Genomic DNA, 17510 nt, shown 5'->3' on the forward strand with positions numbered 1-17510 from the left:
TGGTTTAAGAATCACTTGCCTGCATTAGCAAAAAAAAATTTTCTATTTGCCTCTCAAATTATATTCTTAGTGGCTGAGCCTCTACTGCCTTTAGCTAAAGTTTTACTTTGGTAAGGATAGTTACTCATCACTACCACTATTATATACATACGTTATCAACATTCCTTAAAGCCAAATTTAGGCACGTGGTCGGTTATGCTGTGGTTGTTTTCACTCTCCCTTGCTTTATAGTATTACTGTCACTGATATACTAGGCTTATAATTAAGCACTTCAACTAAATTTTATTTAAATATGATGGTTTCCTCTAAATGTAGTCGATATTTTACTGTAATTGTTTAATGCATATGATATCTGGGTGGTGTTTCCACCTATTTCTGAACAATGTATTGTAGCTTGTTTTTGTATTACGGATGCTATTTTCATTATATTTATGCTATGACTGTCCTTTGTTTATATACATTTCATCGACTGCATGCAATGATTATGCTACTGTTTAACGTTAGGGGTTAACAACTTTGTTTCTCTGTTTACATGTAAACCTGTAGCAAAGATGTTCACCAAAAATAGTCCAGACCCCTGCATTTAGCAAGAAACTTATCATCGAGATATTTTTGTACCATTTGACGAAAATAATTTGTAATGATCTTTGACCAACTCCTTAATATTTTGTACAATTGTAACACTTTTACCTCTGATCTTCTCTTCAGTACTACTCTGTTCACGCATGTTATTAGTATGTTTGCCTTTAAAAGTCCTGTGTGGTACAGTGGAATTCATGACATGTTCTACATATGAGACGTGGCCAGTATTTAAGCAATGCCAAATGTGATGATGTGGATTAAACTGTTTTAACCCTGCAAGTATTCGAGTATCTTTTGCACTTCCTTGGAAAAGAATTTGTAGCGTTTCCTGTATACTACACGTTTTTTTGTATCTTTAAATAGAACCCGTGAAGATGGTCTGTGACTGAAACTGGTCGATACTTGGGTTTTAAATAAAAAAGCAGCTGATGGTCAATATACATTTTATACATTACTTGATGGCTGTTAATAGTCAAGTTTCAAAAACTTTTGTTTAAGAAATCATTTCGATGGAACTTCAATAACGTCAGTGTTACAAAATGACGTTAACAATAAGGCTACTTAAATTATTAAAGGTTGTTAAAATCCTAATGGAGATTGTAACAGAAACATACTGAAAGGGGCTTTCTTATGGTTGTTGTTGTTGTTCTTGTTGTGGTCTTCAGTCCTGAGACTGGTTTGATGCAGCTCTCCATGCTACTCTATCCTGTGCAAGCTTCTTCATCTCCCAGTACCTACTGCAGCCTACATCCTTCTGAATCTGCTTAGTGTATTCATCTCTTGGTCTCCCTCTACGATTTTTACCCTCCACGCTGCCCTCCAATACTAAATTGGTGATCACTCGATGCCTCAGAACATGTCCTACCAACCGATCCCTTCTTTTGGTCAAGTTGTGCCACAAATTCCTCTTCTCCCCAATTCTATTCAATACCTCCTCATTAGTTATGTGATCTACCATCTAATCTTCAGCATTCTTCTGTAGCACCACATTTCGAAAGCTTCTATTCTCTCCTTGTCTAAACTATTTATCGTCCATGTTTCACTTCCATACATGGCTACACTCCATACAAATATTTTCAGAAACGACTTCCTGACTCTTAAATCTACACTCGATGTTAACAAATTTTTCTTCTTCAGAAACGCTTTCCTTGTCATTGCCAGTCTACATTTTATATCCTCTCTACTTTGACCATCATCAGTTATTTTGCTCCCCAAATAGCAAAACTCCTTTACTACTTTAAGTGTTTCATTTCATAATCTAATTCCCTCAGCATCATCCCACTTAATTCGACTACATTCCATGATCCTCGTTTTGCTTTTGTTGATGTTCATCTTATATCCTCCTTCCAAGACACAGTCCATTCCGTTCAACTGCTCTTCCAAGTCCTTAGCTGTCTCTGACAGAATTGCAATGTCATCGGCGAACCTCAAGGTTTTAATTTCTTCTCCATGGATTTTAATACCTACTCGGAACTTTTCTTTTGTTTCCTTTACTGCTTGCTCAATATAAAGATTGAGCTTGCTCAATATACAGATTGAATAGCATCGGGGAGATGCTACAACCCTGTCTCACTCCCTTCCCAACCACTGCTTCCCTTTCATGCCCCTCGACTCTTATAACTGCCATCTGGTTTCTGTACAACTTGTAAATAGCCTTTCGCTCCCTGTATTTTACCCCTGCCACCTTCAGAAATTGAAAGAGGGTATTCCTGTCAACATTGTCAAAAGCTATCTCTAAGTCTACAAATGCTAGATAAGTAGGTTTGCCTTTCCTTAATCTTTCTTCTAAGATAAGTCGTAGGGTCTGTATTGCCTCACGTGTTGCAACATTTCTACGGAATCCAAACTGATCTTCCCCGAGGTCGGCTTCTACCAGTTTTTCCATTCGTCTGTAAAGAATTCGCGTTAGTATTTTGCAGCTGTGACTTATTAAACTGATGGTTCGGTAATTTTCACATCTGTCAACACCTGCTCTCTTTGGGATTGGAATTATTATATTCTTCTTGAAGTCTGATGGAATTTCGCCTGTCTCATACATCTTGCTCACCAGATGGTAGAGTTTTGTCACGACTGGCTCTCCCAAGGCTGTCAGTAGTTCTAATGGAATTTTGTCTACTCCCGGGGCCTTGTTTCGACTTAGGTCTTTCAGTGCTCTGTCAAACTCTTCACACAGTATCATATCTCCCATTTCATCTTCATCTACCTCCTCTTCCATTTCCACAATATTGTACTCAAGAACATCGCCCCTGTATAGACCCTCTATATACTCCTTCCACCTTTCTGCTTTCCCTTCTTTGCTTAGAACTGGGTTTCCATCTGAGCTGTTGATATTCGTACAAGTAGTTCTCTTTTCTCCAAATGTCTCTTTAATTTTCCTGTAGGCGGTATCCATCTTACCCCTAGTGAGATAAGCATCTACATCCTTACATTTGTCTTATAGTCATCCCTGCTTAGCCATTTTGCACTTACTGTCGATCTCATTTTTGAGACGTTTGCGTTCTTTTTTGCCTGCTTCACTTACTGCGTTTTTGTATTTTCTCCTTTCATCAATTAAATTCAATATTTCTTCTGTTTCCCAAGGATTTCTACTAGCCCTCGTCTTTTCACCTACTTGATCCTCTGCTGCCTTTACTATTTCATACCTCAAAGCTACCCATTCATCTTCTACTGTATTTCTTTCCCCCATTCCTGCCATTTGTTCCCTTATGCTCTCCCTGAAACTCTGTACAACCTCTGGTTCTTTCAGTTTATCCAGGCCCCATCTCCTTAAATTCCCACCTTTTTGCAGTTTCTTCAGTTTTAATCTACAGTTCATAACCAATGGATTGTGGGCAGAGTCCACATCTGCCCCTGGAAATGTCTTAGAATTTAAAATCTGGTTCCTAAATCTCTGTCATACCATTATATAATCTATCTGAAACCTTCTAGTATCTCCAGGGTTCTTCCATGTATACAACCTTCTTTCATGATTCTTCAACCAAGTGTTAGCCATGGTTAAGTTATGCTCTGTGCAAAATTGTACCAGGCGGCTTCCTCTTGCTTTTCTTAGCCCCAATCCATAGTCACCTACTACGTTTCCTTCTCTTCCTTTTCCTACTGTCGAATTCCAGTCACCCATGACTATTAAATTTTCGTCTCCCTTCACTACTTGAATAACTTCTTTTATCTCATCATACATTTCATCAATTTCTTCATCAGCTGCAGAGCTAGTTGACATGTTAACTTGTACTACTGTAGTAGGCGTGGGCTTCGTGTCTATCTCGGCCACAATAATGCGTTCACTATGCTGTTTGTAGTAGCTTACCCGCACTCCTATTTTTTTTATTCATTATTAAACCTACTCCTTCATTACCCCTATTTGATTTTGTATTTATAACCCTGTATTCACCTGACCAAAAGTCTTGTTCCTCCTGCCACCGAACTTCACTAATTCCCACTATATCTAACTTTAACCTATCCATTTCCCTTGTTAAATTTTCTAACCTATCTGCCCGATTAACGGATCTGACATTCCACGCTCCGATCAGTAGAACGCCAGGTTTCTTTCTCCTGATACCCCTCTGTTGTGGTTGCACCTACGGTACGGCTATCTGTATCGTTGAGGCACGCAAGCCTCCCCACCAACGGCAAGGTCCGTGGTTCATGGGGGGGGGGGGGTTCTTACGGTATGTATTTTTTTAGGTGTACAACAGCCACTTGCAGAGTTATTGCACGGGCTGCAACCGCAGATTTTGGTTTTCTTTTCCTGGATTACTTGCCATGCACTTGAATATCAAGTGCTATCCGAATGTTGGGAGACCGTAGTGTTTCAATGGACTAACGTTTAATTAGCTATGTGAGTTTCTCATTCCCTCTTTTTGTGGTTTAGGTAACTCACATTTCTGCTATTGTCAATTTGCTTCCATTTCACTTTGTAGGTGTTTGTAGATTTTTCAGCTGAGGATGCGGTTACAGTATCGAGAAAGCTGATTTGTGTAATCTTAGACTAAATGATTATCAACAACTAATGCTGTTTACAGAAGTTTTTTTAGAGGATTTTAACAAAAATTTTAAAGAACTTTTTAAACATGTATTAACTAAGCTGTAGATTCCCACACCATAAAATCATATTTGTTAAGAGGATAGTGCAGGGATAGGGAGACAATGGGTTTGATTAGGGAATCATCCTGGCATTAGCCTTAGCGATCCTGGAAAACCACGGAAAACGCAAATCAGGATGGCCGGACGAAGCAACTCCATCCTCCTGAATGTGAGGTCAGTGTCCTAACAGCTGCACTGCCTCAATCGGTAATTCTCTGTTGTCTTATGTTCTTCCTTCATTTACACACAAATTGTTTCCTCTAATTCGTGACATAAGTTACCCTCCTCACTGGGAACCTTTTTGTTGACCCCTGGACTGTCTCCAGTCATTTGGTATGTAAAACATAGCTCCACTCTTCACTGCCGTTCACAGCAAGACTGCCACCAATGACTCCTGGACTAAGAAGATGCTGCTAAGCCCCTTGCCTCAATTCTGGACTCCGTATCCTATTGTGTGCTAATGTCTGCCTGAAAAATTAACCCAACAGACATTACTATCACGTGTTACACATCTAACACATGATCCTTGTGAAAGCAATCAACAATGATCATGTACTGAAATGTGAGAAAATGATGTAGCTATTCCCTTGCGTTTAATCCACTACTCTTAGTCCTCTAAGTAACCTTTATTTGTGGAATATGCATCACTTGCGAAGAGCGTAGTAGCTGAAATTTTAAACAAATGTGTTTTAGTAATCCTTTTCACTTCCTGTGGAAATTTATCGTACGATTTTATCCCCTGATATAAAATGTTTTTTTTGGGTTTTTGCTTATTTTTCCTGGGTAAATATAGCTCCAAGCAGGCCCTTGTTTCACGATTATGTATAGAACTATTATTGAAATATTTAGTAATATTTTCGCTGATATGCACCACTGATTGTTATATGTACTCGGTCCAGTAAGGATGCATAATTTTTTTAAACAGCTCTTTCCGATGAGCGCTGCTAATACTTCCAGTTGTTATTCTAATGGTTCTTTTCTGCAGTTTGAAAACTGTGTCCATGTATTGTGCCTTCGATCCCAAGAAAAGAATCCACGAACTGAGTGTATGTAAGCATTATATATCAGCACAAGACACTGGCTGTCATAACCCGATGATACCTAAGAGTGTGGCACACCGATGACATTCTTTTTACCAGTATCTTTCTATGTTCACTCCGTGTTAGCTAACAGTCACTGTTTATCTCTGAAGACTTTGTGTTTGATATACAATCTACAGATTTCTCATCTATGCTTGAACTGGCAGAGTTGCCTCCTCTCTTTATACTGAAGTGCAACTGTTCGTTTTCTTTATGTTCAAAGTAAATTTAGCATCAAAGCATCAACAGAGTTAGTAATTTTTTTGAACGAACTGTGTGGAATCGGCAATATTTCTCTACCTAAATGTTAACATGGCATGAGTAATGAGCGCACAACGGAACGTGATGTGCAGCCAAACGTGTTCTGAAAGCGATCTTGCATACAAAAAATTTCTATGAAGTAGATGCAGATTGTTCCTTCTCATTTCTTATTATGAGAAACTTCAGTCAAGTTAGTTTATTACAGATTGCCCTATTGTAAACATCCTTGACGATTTCATTTGCTTTCGGTTATAGGAGTTCTCATGTTTTGTCAGTGATTAGGATGTTGCTGTCATCACGAAACAGAACTTTTCCTCCATGCCTTACACTGTCTGGAAAGTCACTGATATAACATTGATTACAACACAGTTGGACCCATCACACTACCCTAAGGAATGTCTATGTTTGTACATTCCTTGTTTTATTAAAAATTCATCATCACCATGGATGTGAACAGCCTCCACCTTTTGCAACTTGTTTTCCATGTAAGACCGAAAGCACGTGTTTCCTGTTCCTCTTATACCTAGCTTTTCTAGCTTGCCCAATAGTATTTCGTCGTCAACAGGTATAAGGAAAACCTGTATAACAATGATTCGTAATAAGGGCTTCAAGTACCACTTTTTTTAAACTCTGTAAAGACCGATATTGTTCTTCCAGTTCTAAAACCAAAATGTGCTTCGTTACAGAGGTTGTGTTTACTCACGTAACTTATCAGTCTCTCTTTCATGACTGAATCAATTATTTTTGTGAATGAAGAAAACAGTAAAACTGGCCTGTAGTTTTCAAAGCTTCCCACATTAATCTTTTTTTAGTAAAGGCACCATTCGTGTGTACCTTAGGTACTCTGTGAAAACACCTGAACTAAAATATTCGTTTATTACTTTGTTAATGGGGCTTGTAGACTATATATATCCGCCTTTAGAAGAACATCGTTTATACATACTGACTTATTATTTTCATAAATTGTTGTACCTTCTTCCTGATTTCAAGCTCTGATGCAAGAAATATCATTGTGCTTGTTTCGTAAGTTATTAGCAATTCTACGTGTGTTTTACGAAGATGTTGCTACAGTTTCTCCGGAGTACCAGAAACATAAACGTTTACAAAATTTGCAAATTCCTAAAAACTTCTATGAATCTAACTCCCTTCGATTTGTATGTTATTTCACTTGTGTGCACATTTTCCCAGCTTCTTCTTCTGTAACATTCCACACCACTTAGCTTTTATTTTCTGCATCATATATTAATCCGTCACTGAATTTTTTTTGCCGCAAGCAGTACCGTCTATAATATAATAAAATAATGGAATAGATGATACTAAAATGTTGAAATGCGTGGCTTTTTAAAATGTATTGAATTAATGAGATTAATTTTTCGGCATGAATAACAAGCACAATAAGCTGAGCTATGCCTGGAAATAAGTTCGTATTAGTTCATATTATTTTGCACGGCGAAGTAGTTTCTTTCTCCGCTGTAGATTTGTGCTTACCATTCATTATAATGCTACGTTTGGTCGCCGTGTTCACCTTTGAAGTCTTGACCGTGTTCCCATCAAGCTTATCGGCTTATCGGATCTTCGTAATTTTCCAAAGTACACAGGTGGGCTTCAGTTCTTGTAATTATTGTACTATTTGAAATAACAACTCACACGACCTTTCTGTTAATAAAACAATACTGTATTTTTCTAAACGGTGCACATATGAAATACATACTCCTCACTTATTCATAGCGACCCCAAAATGGCGGTCTACAATTACTCGCTAAAAATGGCGTGCTTCTCACTCGTTCACTAGCTGAGCGCGAATCCTTCCTTCCTCCTACTGGTACCAGAAAAAATCCTCTGTTTTTTAACAACTGAAAGTCAAAAAATACATGACGGTAGGCATAGGCTCTATGATGGGCTACCGCTTCATCTTCTCTCTTTGCCTTTAAAGAAGACGAAAACATAAAGAAAATGCAAAAGGTTTATCACACGTCCTTTATATCGTTATACACAGTACATGTATTAGTGTTCAAGGAACTGTGAATTAGTGCAGCACTTTTGCAAAGAAAAGAAATTTAAGTGTCTGCGGGACTTTCCAATACCTGCGGTTACTTGTCTATTTTCCTTAGCTGCTGCAGTAGAAATTGCTATATTTGCAAATGTCACCTCAAAAATTAATTTCAACAGTGGACACCGCGAAAACAAGACCAGATTAACTGCTGCGCGTATAAACACATTTAAACAGTCATGCTTCCTGTACTAAATATGTTAAGTAAACGAGAAGAAACATGATGAAATGAGCAGTATCATCTACCACACACTTCCCAGTAATTTGCAGAGTGTGGGTGTTGATGTAATTTTGATGTTAGTTGAGAATCACGCCAGTCGGGACCCAAATGCAATAAGTATTTAACGTGAATGATAACCGTAAACTGGCTTCATACCAGATGTGTTAAAAAGCAATTATTTCATCAACTATTTGATCTTTGGCTGGCGTATTAGTAGTGGCGCATGACTGTTGGAAAAAAAAGAACCGCACGAAATGTTGATTTACGAAAGAAAACTAAATTGAGGTGAATTCTTCAATGACACACTGCTGAGTGGGTAATTTATTGGGAACTCGTTCTGGCGGCATTCATATTTTCAAACTGGTCATAGGCGGTTCACAGGCAACAGGTTGTCAGGTGTGTGCTGGAAGCTCAGTCACACCCATGTTTCGCAACGTGCACGCGCAAGTAACGTTGCTGCGAAAATGTGGACTGGAGCTGGTCCCCAAAATCAAATTTTTGTTAAGATCTGCATAAAGTCTTTGATTCAGGGCTGTAGTTTAAACCAATATCTTCAGTAATTTAGTGGTTTGCAACTACAAGTGACAATTATGATGAACGAAAAAAAAAATCTTACCTCATTTAATTTGCCAGCGCTCTCCGCCCAGCCCACGTTACAAGAGAGGATTTGGCATCAGGGAGACGTTTACTATTGAAAGTTCGACAGAGCACTTTTTCCGGGAAGAGTCGGACAACATATTACATAGTCGGGTAATAATCAAGAGGAGAAAATTCGAGAAAGTCGAGCTAATACAGAGGTTTGCCGACAATATTTCTTCCCACGCGCTATTCGCGAGTGGAGCAGGGTTGGAGGGCTCAGTCAGTGGTACAAAAAGTACCCTCCGCCACACACAATTAGGTAGTTTGTAGAGTATGATGTAGATGTGGATGCGTACTTATTTAAATACACGCTGTTTTCCTAAAATCAAAGAAAACTCGGAAAAGTAATGTGAACTTGTCTATTGTGAAGCCAAAGAGTGGACCACTTAAACGGCACAAATAAAATAAGAACGAAGTTCCAGAAAAAAGTGAGTCCCATATATGATGAAATCCTGATATCAAGGGGACAGTAGTGTAAGGAAATGATCTACGAGCGACAGCACGATCCTGTAGAGACACCAACCGACATTCAAAGAAAACAAAAATGACGCATCACGAAGGAGTTGTCCGAACGGGACGGAATTCACTAGGTGACATCTACAAGTACAAACAAACAATGATTACAGTTTCAGAAAAAATGGATAATTTGTTCAAGAGAAAGGACTTCACAAACGAGGAAGTCAGTAACAAGTTGGTCCACCTCTGGCTCTTACGCAATCAGTTATCCGGCTGTCCGGCCCCGGCAGCTGAGTGGTCAGCGCGACGGAATGTCAATCCTAAGGTCCCGGGTTCGATTCCCGGCTGGGTCGGAGATTTTCTCCGCTCAGGGACTGGGTGTTGTGTTGTCCTAATCATCATCATTTCATCCTCATCGACGCGCAAGTCGCCGAAGTGGCGTCAAATCGAAAGACTTGCACCCGGCGAACGGTCTACCCGGCGGGAGGCCCTAGTCACACGATATTTACATTAGTCATTCGGCTGGGCATTGATTGACGGAGTCCGATTGATTGACGATGTCCTCCTGAGGGACATCATGCCAATTCTGTCCAATTGGGGCGTTAGGTCGCCTAAATCTCGAGATGATTGGAGGGTCTTGCCCATAATGGTTCAAACATTATCAATTGGGGAGACATACGGTGACCTTGATAGCCAAAGTTGGGTTTGGACAGCACGAAGACAAAAAGGAGAAACTCTCACCTTTTGAGGACGGGCATTGTCTTGCTGAAAGGTAAGCCCAGGATGGTTTTCGATGAAGGACAACAAAACGAGGCATAGAAAATCGTCGAGGCACGGCTGTGTTGTAGGGGTAGCACTGTTGACAATCAAACAGTAGGGGCGTCCGGCGGGCGACAGGCACGTTGCTATCTCACCACTCTCCGGCGGCACCTCCTGACACTCCTTCGCTGGTCACCGGGGCTCAGTTCGAATCGGAACTCATTACGGAAGACAATTCTGCTCCAGTCAATGAAATTCCAGGCGAAGATGTATCTAGAAGCGCCCCGGACCGCGGTGGCAGTCAAACCCGACTGTCGCCTGCCATACGGCTCGATAACCAGGAGTGATTGTCTGGGCTACAGTCTTATTTCAAACCAGGACTTCTTTGTTATCCGCGACACCTTTACAGTGGTAAGTCAACGATATTCTACGCCCCGTTTTGTTTCCCTTCATGGCAAGGGATCCTGCCCGCCTACTCATTGTGAGAGTTTCTACTCCTTCTCTTCGTGCTTATCAAACCCTACTTTGGCCATCAAGGTCACCGGATTTCCAATTCAAAATGTTTGGAGCAGTATGGACAGTGCTCCCCAACAAGCTTGGAATTTTGATGATATAACGCGCCAGTGGGAGAGAATATGGTACGGTATTCCCCAGGAGGACATCCTACATTTTCATTAATCAGCAGCAAGCCGAATAGCTGCTCCCTTAAGATTCAAAGGTGGACTTGCTCAGTTGTGAAGCTCTTTCTCTTGGTAAATTATCCATTTTGTTAGTCTGTACAATCACATCGCATCTACGGAATTCCGTTCAGTTCGGATAATTCCGTCGTCTTGCATTTTTTTTTTGTCTTAGAGTGTATAAAGGGTGATACGGTGATGACGTTGCAAACTTCCAGGGATGATGAGCTGTTGTATCAGTTTTATCTAGGGGACCCTCGTCCGCAAACGAGCGAATCGAAACACATAAGCCAAAGTCAACTAAAATTACTCCTTAGCCTCGTGGGACGCTCAAGCTAAGGGGCCAACTTCCGAACCCTGATCATGACGTACAGAATTATTGCTGAATAGCTCCCTACGCCCTCATTCATATCCCTTTTGATGGACTAGTAACGGCAGACATACACTACTCTCAGAGAGACCGAAAATTCGAAATCTACGGTACAGTAATAGTGAATTCCATTTATAAGGTTGCAATCAAATAAAAACGTCCACCACAACGGGGCCATGGAAGCGTTCCATTCAAAAGTAATCGCCACACACGTTAAGGCGTTTATCACACTGAGAGACGAGACAATCAATTCCTGTTTCGTAGAACGCTGTCGGCCGCTGACGGATCCATGACCACTCTCACTCTTGCATTTGGTGTCCGACTGATACCGACGTCCAGATTGCCAGAGATGTGAAAATCACACGGGAAAAGATCCGGGCTGTACGGAGGATGTTGCAGTGTTTCCAACCAAATCGCTGGAGCTTAGTCTTCGCCAGATTGGTAGTGTGAGAGCGAGTGTTATTGTGTAACGGAATGATTCCGTCCGACAGCATTCCTGAACGTTATGACTTCATGGCGCGTCACACTTTTTGCCAAGCGTCTTCATAATGTTGACCAGTGACTGCGGTTCAACACTCCGGGAACTCGACGAGCAGTCGAACAAGGTCATCAGGATCACAACAGAACTTGTGTGAAACCTTTGGATGTCTTTGGCAGGGGAGACCTGGGGTGTTTCCATTGTTGGGGTTGCCGGATCCTTCACCGTGTGATTTTCTCATCTTTGATGACCTGAAGAAAGACATCCATGGACATCGGTTTCAGTCGAACGAGGAAATACAAGAGTGGGTGAGTTTGTGGCTTCATCAACGGCCGACAGCTTTTTACGAAACAGGAATTGATCGTCTTGCCTCCTAGTGGGATACATGTCTCAACGCGTGGAGTGATTACTTTTGAATGTAACCATTCCATGATTCTGTTGTGGCAGGTGATAGATTTCATTTTACTGCCCCTCATACCTGCACAAGTTGCTACATTTACAACTGTTTTTCAAAATGGCGTCTCCAGCGTCAATGCAGGAATGGCATCGTCGCACAAAGTTTGAACGTGGTGTTATACATACATCAAAAAAAGTTTTGCATCACCCCGGTTCCCAGAACTCCTGAAGATAGACGTTTGACAGTGGATATTGTATCACAGACACAGTCCCTTTGAATATTCAGTGATGACACTAAACACGCTCAAAGATGTAAACAAACATGCACGAGCAGCGCCTATTAGACGGAGGGAGTCCGACAGCCGATCAGTTTCAGTCACTCCACCAGGAAGGAGGTATACGGCCGGTGTTGTCTGTAGTTCAACCATGCCTAGACGGTCAATACCGCGGTTCGGTCGCGTCCGCATTGTTACTTTGTGCCAGGAAGGGCTCTCAACAAGGGAAGTGTCCAGTCGTCACGGGCCGGCCGGAGTGGCCGAGCGGTTAAAGGCGCTACAGTCTGGAACCGCACGACCGCTACGGTCGCAGGTTCGAATCCTGCCTCGGGCATGTATGTTTGTGATGTCCTTAGGTTAGTTACGTTTAAGTAGTTCTAAGTTCTAGGGGACTTATGACCACAGCAGTTGAGTCCCATAGTAATCAGAGCCATTTTTTCCAGTCGTCACGGACTGAACCGCAGCGATGTTGTTCGGACATGGAGGAGCTACAGAGAGACAGGAACTGTCGATGACATGCCTCGCTCAGGCCGCAGTAGATGGCCGCTACCTAAGGATTATGGCTCGGAGGAACCCAGACAACAACGCCACCATGTTGAATAACGCTTTTCGTGCAGCCACAGGACGTCGTGTTACGATTGAAACTGTGCGCAATAGGCTGCTTGATGCGTAACTTCACTCCCGACGCACATGACGAGGTACATCTTTGCAACCACGACGCCATGCAGCGCGGTACAGTTGGGCCCAACAACATGCCGAATGGACCGCTAGGGTTGGCATCACGTTCTCTTCACCGACATCGCTCGATTAGAGTGGCCAGCATGTTCTCCTGACATGAACCCTATCGATCATGCCTGGGATAGATTGAAAAGGGCTACTTTTGGACGACGTGACCCACCAACCACTCTGAGGAATCTATGCCGAATCGCCGTTGAGGAGTGGGACAACCTGCACCAACGGTGCATTGATGAACTTGTGGATAGTATGCCACGACGAATACAGACATGCGTCAATGCAAGAGGACGTGCTACTGGGTATTGGAGGTACCGGTGTGTGCAGCAACCTGGACCACCACCTCTGAAGGTCCCTCTGTGTGGTGACACAACATGCAACGTGTGGTTTTCATGAGCAATGAAAAGGGCGGAAATGATGTATATGTTTATCTCTATTCCAGTTTTCTTTACAGGTTCCGGAACTCTCGGAACCGAGGTCCTGCGAAACTTTTTTTGATGTGTGTCGTTGGCGCATGAGCGATGGGACACAGCATCTACGAGGTAGTGATGAAGTGCGGATTTTCCCGTAAGACGATTTCACCAGTGTACCGTGAATATCAGGAATCCGGTAAAACATCAAATCTCCGACATCACTGTGGGCGGAAAAAGATCCTGCAAGAACGGGACCACGACGAGTGAAGAGAATCGTTCAACGTGACAGAAGTGCAACCCTTCCGCACACTGCTGCAGATTTCGATGCGGGGCCATCAACAAGTCTCAGAGTGCGAACCATTCAACGGAACATCATCGATATGGGCTTCCAGAGCCGAAGAGCCACTCGTGTACCCTTGATGATTGCACGACACAAAACTCTACGCGTCGCCTGGGCCCATCAACACCGACATTGGACTATTGATGATGGGAAACATGCTGGCTGGTCGACGACCCTTGTTTCAAATTGTATCGAGTGGACGGACGTGTACGGGTATGGAGACAACCTCATGAATCCAGGGAACCTGCATGTCAGCAGGGGACCGTTCAAGCTGGTGGAGGCTCTGTAATGGTGTGGGCCATGTGCAGTGGGAGTGATATGGGACCCCTGATACTTCTAGATACGACTCTGACAGGTGACATGTACGTAAGCATCCTGTCTGATCGCCTGCATCCATTGTGCATTCCGACGGACTTGGGCAATTTTAGCAGGACAGTGCGGCACCCAACACGTTTAGAATTGCTACAGTGTGGCTCCAGGAACTCTCTTCTGGGTTTAAACACTTTCGCTGGCCGCGAAACTCTCCAGACATGAACATAATTTAGCATATCTGGGATTCTTGCAACGTACTGTTCAGAAGATGTCTCCACCCCCTCGTACTCTTACAGATTTATGGACAACCCTTCAGGATTCATGGTATCAGTGCCCCAAAGCACTACTTCAGACATCAGTCGAGTCCATGCCACGTCGTGTTGCGGCACTTTTGCGTGCTCGCGGGAGTCCTACATGATATTAGGCAAGTGTACCAGTTTCTTTGGCTCTTCAGTGTAATATCCCAGGTGTAGCTGGAACAGTGTTTCAGGCAGCGACAATTTTTGCTTGAGATCCTCTTCGGTCTCGACAGGCGTCTCGTAGACAGAACGTTTTATTTTGTTCCCCAAGAAGAAATCAAGTGAGGTGAGATCAGGTGAACGTACTGACCGCTAAAGAGGACCTCTTCTGCTTATCCACTTTCAGAGGATGTCTAATCCAAGTGTTAACGAAACCTCATACCGAAGCGAGGTGGGACTCCATCATCTTGGAACCACATCCGTTGAGGAATAACGAGAGGGACATGTTTCAGGAAGCTGAGTAGTAACGGTACATGTACTCGATTGCCAGAACTAGCATAATGATTTTGGCTCATAGTTTTCGGCTCTTTAGTTTCCGGACCAGGGTCCCTTACCTCAGATTGATACATTTACCCTTCTCTATTACGCCTGAAAGTCCGTAACGTTATAATAGGATCACCCTCTATGGAACTCCGCGGTGAACTCCCGATCACTCACACGGTATAAACAATCAACTCTTTATACGCGGAATTGAAAAGGAGACATCGAGCAGCCACTCCGCTTGCCTATTTATTTGATGCTGACAGGTTCTTTCAAGAGACAACGTGTGTGTTTCTGTGAGTGGAGTTGGGTCAGGTTATGTGAAATTAACATTTATTACGCCGGTGTAAGGCCGATATCATCGTCGGTGGTGTCATCTCTATGGACCCCCATAGTAACAATTCCATGTGTGCCAGCACTTAAACGATGCTACCCTGCAAATAAGCTGTATGCCATCAGAAGAGGAGATCTAGTTCTCGCTATGTCAAAACACGTATGTTGTCACTTTGTAAGCTAAACAGCGTCTTTCATCCGTTACTCTGAGGTTCAGTAAACATTTTGGGCAGGCCATCGCAGTCGACCCATCTATGACGGGAGAGGAGAGTTTCAAAGTATAGTGTATGGACTGTTTAATTATTCATGGTAACGTGGCTGTTATATCATTTCTGTCGTCACTTTGAAACATCCCCTTAGAAAAATTAAGAATGACAGACCTGGTAAACCTCTTACGTTATTTGATTTTCAAACAGCTGAGCAAAACTGAACATACTCATACATTTCTCTCTTTACTTATTCTGATCAACAGTAAACTGACACACAATATTTTTTTTAGAGCAACGCAATCTGACTTTCAATAATTCCTACCAATCCCTACCAATTGTTGGTAAGGCGGGTACCAGGGTGAGATTCATTGGGAGAGTCCTTAGAAAATGCAGTCCATCAACAAAGGAGGTGGCTTACAAAACACTCTTTCGACCCATACTTGAGTATTGCTCATCAGTGTGGGATCCGTACCAGATCGGGTTGACGGAGGAGATAGAGAAGATCCGAAGAAGAGCGGCGCGTTTCGTCACAGGGTTATTTGGTAACCGTGATAGCGTTACGGAGATTTTTAGCAAACTGAAGTGGCAGACGCTGCAAGAGAGGCGCTCTGCATCGCGGTGAATCTTGCTGTCCAGGTTTCGAGAGGGTGCGTTTCTGGATGAGGTATCGAATATATTGCTTCCACCTACTTATACCTCCCGAGGAGATCACGAATGTAAAATTAGAGAGATTCGAGCGCGCACGGAGGCTTTCCGACAGTCGTTCTTCCCGCGAACCATACGCGACTAGAACAGACAAGGGAGCTAATGACAGTGGCACGTAAAGTGTCCTCCGCCACACACCGTTGGGTGGCCTGCGGAGTATAAATGTAGATGTAGATGTAGATGAACAATAACCTACACCTTTAATGAATCACTTACTTCACAAAAATCGTCGTTACTCAAACTACTGCAATACAGCGAGCGCCAATACTGCCAGCTAAATAAAAGATTCTAACTACTGAAGGTACTAACTACTGATAGGCATAGCTAGCACTTGAAAGAATTTGATGGAGAACAAACAGTGTATTTACCTTAATACTGTTCAAATGTCATTATATATATATATATATATATATATATATATATATATATATATCAATTCATGACATCCAGTCTTAAAAATATACTTTTTCCGATGGACACACGTCCAGATCATCCGCTCTCAAAACTCTGCCATCCCGCTCCCTACATCCACCACTGCTGGCGGCTAACCTCCAACTGCACAACGCTACGCGCTGTTCACATCCAGCTGCCCGACACTACAATAGCGAATATTCCAACAATGCCAACCAGCCACAGATTGCACACGGCACAGTCAGTGATTTTCATACAGAGCGCTATGTGGCGTTACCAACATAAAAAACCTAAACAGCCTACTTATAAGTTACTTGAATAGCTTCTTGCTTGCATCAGTTCTGTGTCGTCTCTGTTGCGGCGAACACGGTCACGCAGGATTGTCTGCTGCATATGCAACTCTATATTCACCAAATTATTCAAGCTTGGTAACAAAACGTGGGGTTTACCGTAATAACTTACCATAATGATTTTTCTAGCTCAATGTACAATGCTGGTCAAAGTGCCTATTAACCAACGTGGCTGTAGCATTCTTGTCTGTCACGCATTTACTTACGAATATCAGCTAACGCGAATTGATTTTATTGCACATTCATTTCTTCTTAGGAATTCAGCATTCTTCCGGCCGATGCCGCGCTCCAATGAGAGTACAACTATATGCGCCACAGTAGATGGCGTCGATTTAGTGCTTTCCTCCTCTTGTAGCCGCGAGTGTTGTTGATCACAGAAGACACTTCAGGATCCCGCTTAAGCCGTCTTCATACTGGACGATAAACTGTCTGTGAACGAAGAGCTGGTCGACTATTGTGACGTGATATCGTACAATCGGAGCCCACGAGAAATACAGGCCCCGCAACGAACTTTGAGGTAACACCAGTCGGCTTGTCCGCAACACTTCTCGAACGCTCGGCTCTGTTAGGGCCCATGCGAAATCAGTATGTGATGAAGAAGATA

Source organism: Schistocerca serialis, chromosome 9, assembly GCF_023864345.2.
Source record: "Schistocerca serialis cubense isolate TAMUIC-IGC-003099 chromosome 9, iqSchSeri2.2, whole genome shotgun sequence".
NCBI lineage: Eukaryota > Metazoa > Arthropoda > Insecta > Orthoptera > Acrididae > Schistocerca > Schistocerca serialis.